This window comes from Budorcas taxicolor, chromosome 7, assembly GCF_023091745.1.
Source record: "Budorcas taxicolor isolate Tak-1 chromosome 7, Takin1.1, whole genome shotgun sequence".
NCBI classification, from domain to species: domain Eukaryota; kingdom Metazoa; phylum Chordata; class Mammalia; order Artiodactyla; family Bovidae; genus Budorcas; species Budorcas taxicolor.
This window is the reverse complement of record NC_068916.1, coordinates 19,944,374-19,951,783: the sequence shown is the minus strand read 5'-3', so window position 1 is coordinate 19,951,783 and position 7,410 is coordinate 19,944,374.

Below are 7,410 nucleotides of genomic sequence, written 5' to 3'. Positions count from 1 at the left end.
GCCACAGCCATCCAGAGTGAGGGCGGAACCCAGGGACTTTGCTCTAACGACCCTGCCTGGGAAATAAGCCTCTTCCTTCTTTAAACCACCCTCTCATCCACCCTGGGAGGAGAAGGGCCAAGCAGAAACACAATTTGCAGGTCTCAGGATAGCACCTGGGCTCTGTAGATACCCGAAGCTCAGACCTTCATCCTAAATGGTCTTATTTGCCATCCTGCAAGCTCCACCCACTCAGCCAGAGAAGGGTGACTCAGTGTCCCCTCTGTACTACCCAGCCTCAGATATCTGGTACTCTTCTCAGCAGTTGATAACCTGACTCAGAAGGGGCAAGAGAACTTACATGTAAGATTGGCATTGAATCTAATCCTTATCAGGCCCCGGGAAAGAGCAGGGATTATGTGATTTCCATTTTACATTTGAGGAAATTGAGACCCAGAGAGGGAGAGATCCCAAGGATGTTGGATCCAGCTTTATCTGGCTCTGGACCCTGCCAGAGGGTCTGCAGGCAAGTCCTTGAGGAGATGCCAGGATGGCATACCCTGTGCCCATTCCTGCCCCTGCAATAAAAAGAGAAGGAGGTGGGAAAAGCTTTGTCCTAACCCCTACTCCTCAGTCCCACCCCTCCCCTGCCCCCACAAAAGATACCCAAGCAGATACTAGTTGAAAAACCTAATAAAGTATAAAAGATTGAGTTGCTGTGTGACCTTGGGCAGACTACTTAACCTCTCTGATCCTCAGAGTCCTCTGTAAAGAATAATCATAGAGAGACTTCCCTGGTGGTCCAGTGGTTAAGACTTCAAGCTTCTACTACAGCAGGGCACAAGTTTGATCCCTGGTCATGGAACTAAGATTCCCTCAAATGCCACAACATGGCCAAAAAAATAATAAAACTTTAAAAAATTTTTATTTTAAAAAATAAAAAAGAGTAATGGTAGAGACTTCCTAGGGTTGTGACAAAGGAGAATCAAGATGGTACATGTAACATACAGCATTGTACCTGCTGGTGGGAGGTCCTCAACACAGGACAGATAGGATTATGTTGTTATTGTTGTCATTATTACTTTTATTTGGGCCATACCCTGACCCGTATGCCCTGTTCCTGGCCAGGATAGAGGTGAGACCCACATCTCCCAAGGTGAAAACTTCACACACACTCAAGGCATTTTTTTTTTTAATCTCATTGGCAGACCCCTACTTAAGATGCTTGGCTAAAGGATTCTTGGAATGTATCAGGACTCCATCATGCAATAAAGCAATATAAAAATTGTTAAATACTTGAAACTTGCCTCAAAATAGATTTAGTCTAGGGTGAGTTGTAATACCAGCTCTCCTTTTCTGAATTCCACTTTTGTGTGCTATTTTAGTCCATCTGTGGAACCTGGAATTATCATCCCTAATGTACACGATAAAGACATTGAAGACCCAGAGAGGGTAAACTTGGCAAACTTACCAAATACACATAGCATTTGAGCAGAGGGGCTTGAATTCCAGTTACAAGGGCTGCAAAGTTATGTAACATTTCAACAGATAATTCTTTTGACCAGCACCAGCGGTTGCTTTTGGGATGGGGAGCAGACTGAGACAGCTCCTGTTTACTCTCTTTGATGTTTTGAATTTTGTATCCTGCACTTATGACTTATAACAAAACAAAAATTATGTCTAAAGTATTTTGAACCTATGTGTTTGAAAGAACACCATCGAGAAAGTGAAAGAAAAACCCACAGAATGGGAGAAAACATTTGCAAATCATAGATCTGATAAGGGTCTACTATTTATATGATATATAAAGAACTCTTAAACTCAACAATAAAAACACTACAACTTTTTTTAATAGGTAAAGGATTTAAATAGACATTTCTAAAAATATATATATGTATATATATAAATAACCAATCAAGCTCATGAAAAGTTACCCAACATCACTAGTCATCAGGGAAATGCAAATCAAAACCACAAGGAGACACCACTTCACCCCTGCTAGGGTGGCTTGAATCAAAAAGACAGACCAGAACAAGCATTGATGAGGATGGGGGAGAAACTGGAACCGTCATTTGTAGCTGGTGGGGACGTAAAATGTTACAGCTGCTGTGAAAAAGAGTTTGGCAGTTTCTCAAGTGTAAAAGAGACAGCCACCATACCATCCAGCAATTTCACTCCTAGGTGTCTCTACCCAAGAGAAATGAGAACACGAATATCTATAACAGCATTATTCCTAATAACCAAAGGTAGAAACAGTCCAGATGTCCATCAACTGATAAATGGATAAATCAAATGTGGGTCCATCCATACAATAGAATATTATTCAGCCTTAAAAAGGAGTGAAGCACTGACACAGGCTACAGTGTGAAACCTTGAAAATAGAATGCTCAGTGAAACAAAGCAGACACAAAAGGCCACACAGTGTGTAATTCCATTTATACAAAATGTCCAGAACAGGCAAATACAGAGACAGAATATGGCTTAGTGGATGCCTGGAGCTGGGAGGTGTTGGGGAGAATTGGGTGGGGAACGAATACCAATAGAAATGAAGTTTCTTTTGAGGGTGATGAAAATGTTCTGGAAGTAGATAGTGGCCATGATTTTACAACTCTGTGACTATGCTGGAAATCACTGAATTACATACTTTAAAAGGGTGAATTGTTTAGCATGTGAATTATATCTCAGTAAATAGTGTGTATATATATATATATATATATATATATGTATGTATGTATATATATAATTACTTTTTATGGAAGTAGAGTTGGTTTACAGTGGCTTTATATTTTGATAAAGGAGTATTTTGCAGCTAACAGAATTCTTTAAAAAAAAGATTGATTTATTTATAATTCTTATCTGGGGGAAGGGCATGGTGGGTGAGCATTGCTGCACCTGGGCTTTCTCTAGTTGTGGCAAGCAGGGGCTACTCTTTGCTACAGTGTGTGGGCTTCTCACTGTAGTGGCTCCGCTTGTTGGGACACATAGGTTCTAGGTGCTCAGGCTTCAGTAGTTACAGCACATGGGTTCAGTAGTTGCAGTTCATGGGCTCTAGAGAGCTGGCTCAGTAGCTCTGGTGCATGGGTTTAGTTACCCTGAGGCATATGGGATCTTCCCAGACCAAGGATCAAAAACCAGTGTCCTCTGCATTACAAGGCAGATTCTTAACCACTGGACCACCAGGGAAGTCCCAAAGCTGGCATTTCTTAAGACCAATCCTCTTGTTCTGATTCTGTAGCCCAGGTTGAACCCTCCCACTCTGGGCCTCAGTTTAGTAGCATATTGTTAGTCTCCACATGTTTGTGTTTTTTTTTTAATTTTTTTTCCTTGTAACTTATTTCTAATTTCATAGTGTTGTGATCAGAAAAGATGCTTGATATATCAATTTTCTTAAATTTACCAAGGCTTGCTTTGTGACCCAGCATGCGGTCAATCCTGGAGAATGTTCCATGTGCACTTGAGAAGGTGTATTCTGCTACTTTTGGATGGAACACTCTATTAATACTAATTAAGTCCATCTGGTCTAATGTGTTGTTTAAGGCCCGTGTTTCCTTATTGATTTTCTGTCTGGATGACCTATCCATTGATGAAAGTGGGATGTTAAAGTCCCCCGCTACTAACTACTATTATGTTACTGTCATTTCTCCCTTTATGGTTGTTGAGATTCGCCACATATATGGCAAATATATACTGAAGTGCTCCTATGTTGGATGCATATATATTTACAATTTTTATATTTTCTTCTTGATTGATTCCTTGATCACTATATACTGTCCTTCTTTGTCTTTTACAGCGGTCCTTATTTTAAAGTCTATTTTTGTCTGATATGAGTATTGCTGCTCCAGCTTTCTTTTAATTTCCATCTGGAAGAATATCTTCTTCCATCCCCTGGGCCTCAATATATCAATGGTGGCAAGCACCATATCTCTTTCACAGGCTTACAAAGCAGCCAGCAAACAAGGAAGGCACTTGGCAACTTGGATCAAATGTCTTTAGTTGTTTTTGTTTGTTTGTTTGTTTAATGTTGGAGCATAATTGCTTAACAATATTGTATTAGTTTCAAGTATACAATAAAGTAACTCAGTTACACTTATGTATCCATGCTCAGTTGCTTCAGTTGTGTCCGATTCTTTGTGACCCTGTGGACTTGGTCCACTAGGCTCCCCTGTCTATGGGATTCTTCAGGCAAGAATATTGGAGTGGATTGTTATGCCCTCCTCCGAGGGATCTTCCCGACCCAGTGATCAAACTTACATCTCCAGTGTCTCCTTCATTGCAGGTGGATTCTTTACCACTGAGCCACCGGGGAAGCCCATACATATACATGTATATATTCTTTGTCAAATTCTTTTCCCATTTAGATTATGTTTTTAGGCATTGACTGTTCTGTCAACCAAGATCCAAGAGGGAGTGGATGGGGGGCATTCCCTGGCTGTTGGGGATGTCACTGGGGTCTGTCACTGGGCCCAGGGAGCTCACAGATTGAGGTATTGAAGAAGTTTGCACACAAGCCTTGGGAATCCTAGCTGATATTTCTGGAAGAAGTTCTGGGAAAGAAAGCTAGGGTAAGCATTTCTCTTTCAAACATGGTGGGGTTGTAGGCAGGTCCTAAAACCCAGGGGTGTCACTGAGCCTAATGTGGACACCCTGACAATTCTAGAATGTTCTGCTCAGTGGTTGGTCTGCCTGGAAACCCACTTAGCTAGCTCTTGGCACCTCCCATGAGCCAAGTTCCCAATCTCCAGCTCACATTCTAGTGGAGAATACTGATAATAAGCAAATAGACACATACATAAAGAATTTCAGAAAATTATCAGTGATTCACTGAAGACAGTAATCAGAGAAACTGAATAGACAGTGATGGGGGCCTGGGGCCTTTTTTTTTTTTTAAATGAACACAGGTCAAAAGATTTTATTTCATTCATTCATTAATGAGGGAACCGGCAAGGTGTTACAATGGGTTCAAAGGAAAATCCAAAGTACACTCACATAGAGACAGGTGAGCAACGCTTGGATGAATTACAGACAGAAGCAAGACATGATTGTGCACAATTAATTTGTATCTCTCTTGACAAGAATCATTGCCAGGGACTTCCCTGGCAGCGCAGTGATTAAGACTCTGTGCTTCCACTATAAGGGGTATGGGTTTGATCCATGGTCTGGGAACTAAGATCCCACATGCTGTGTGGCCCAAGAGTAAATTAATAAAAATAAGAAAATAAATGAATTGGGGAAGAAAAATTTTAAAATATGCTGACAAAGGTCCATATAGTCAAAGCTATGATTTTTCCAGTAATCATGTATGGATGTGAAAGTTGGACCATAAAGAAGGCTGAGAGCCAAAGAATTTATACTTTTGAACTGTGGTTCTGGAGAAGACTATTGAGAGTCCCCTGGACAGCAAGGAGATCAAACCAGTCAATCCTAAAGGAAATCAACCCTGAATATTCATTGGAAGGACTGATGTTGAAGCTAAAGTTCTAATACTTTGGCCGCGTGATACAAAGAGCCAACTCATTGGAAAAGACCCTGATTCTGGGAAACATTGAGGACAGGAGGAGAAGCAGGCAACAGAGGATGAGATGGTTCACTGGCTCAATGAACAAGAGTTTGAGCAAACTCCAGGAGATGGTGAAGGACAGGGAAGCCTGGTGTGCTGTAGTCTATGTGGTTGCAAAGAGTCGGACACGACTTAGTGACTGAATAACAACAATTTTTTTTTTTTAATGAATGATTGCCAAGGAATTTCCTGGTAGTGTAGTGGTTAGGACTCTGCACTTTCACTGCCATGGTCCCGGGTTCAATCCCTGGTCAGGGAACTGAGATCCCAAAAGCCGTGTAATGTTGCCAAAAATAATAATAAATAAATAACAAAAACAAAAAGAAACATTGCTATAAGCATCCATTTTCTACAATGTACATAGTTGTAAAATAGCCCCCAAATGACAAAAGGCAAGAGACCCCAAGAAACCCCATAGAACCAGACCAAGACTAGGTTTGTCTAAGGGGTCAGGTCTTTTATTGAAATGATCATCAGGGACAATTATTCCAAGGAGGTGGTAGAGAACAGAGATCTGAAGAAGGATGGGCAGGTTTCCAGGTGGGAGGGTAAAGGGTAAAGTGTGGGGCTGGGATTCATGATGGAGGATCAGGCAGGAAACCAGTGAGGCTGGAGCAACAGATTCTAGGGCAGTGACCGGGGCACCTGCAGGTCATGGCTGCTGCTGCTGCTGCTGCTGCTAAGTCACTTCAGTCGTGTCTGACTCTGTGCAACCCCGTAGACGGCAGCCCACCAGGCTCCACCGTCCCTGGGATCCTCCAGGCAAGAACACTGAAGTGGGTTGCCATTCCCTTCTCCAATGCATGAAAGTGAAAAGTGAAAGTGAAGTCGCTCAGTCGTGTCTGACCCTCAGCGACCCCATGGACTGCAGCCTTCCAGGCTCCTCCATCCGTGGGATTTTCCAGGCAAGAGTACTGGAGTGGGGTGCCATTGCCTTCTCCGGCAGGTCATGGATTCAGGCATAAAAAGGAGTGAAGCCCTGACACTGACTACTACATGGATGGATCCTGGGGACACGATGTTCAGTGAGAGGAGCAGACACAGAAGGAGGACACAGTTGTGACTCCACTGATGAGAAACGTCCAGAACAGGCAGATCTACAGACACAGGGCATGGATTTGTGGGTGCCAGGACCTGGTGGAGGGGAGTGACTGCTAAGGGGGATGGGGTTGTTCTTTGGGGTGATGGAAGTACTGGAAAATTACATAGTAGTGAAGATTGCACAATTCTGTGAAAACCACTGAATTGTACACATTAAAGAGTGAATATTCTGGTATGTGAATGACATATCAGTTTTAAAAAGCAAAGCAACACCCATGTTTAACAGCAGCTGTATCCACAATAGCTAAAATGTGGCAACAACCCACATGTCTATTGATGGACGAATGAATAAGCAAAATGTGGTCCATCCACGCAGTGGAATATTACTCAGCCTTCAAAAGGAAGGAGATTCTGACACCTGCTACAACCTGGATGGACCTTGAGGACGTGATGCTCAGTGAAATAAACCAGAAGGACACACACTGTCTGATTCCACTCACTGGAGGTCCCTAGAGGTGTCAGATCCACAGAGACAGGAAATAGATGGTGGGGCCAGGGGATGGGGGAGGGGATAGGGAGTCAGTGTTTCACTGGGATGGGGTTTCAGTTTGGGAAGATGAGAAGGTTCTGGAGATGATGGTGGGGATGGTTGCACAACAGTGTGAATACACTTAAGTGACACTAAATGAACACTTCAAAATGGTTAAATTGGTAAAATTTATATCTCATGTATGTTGCCCCAAATTTTTTTCTTTAGATTGTAAAGAAAAGTAGGCCTGGAACAGGAGATGAGAGTGGCTGGGCTCAACCTCATTCTGAAGTCTGGATACTCC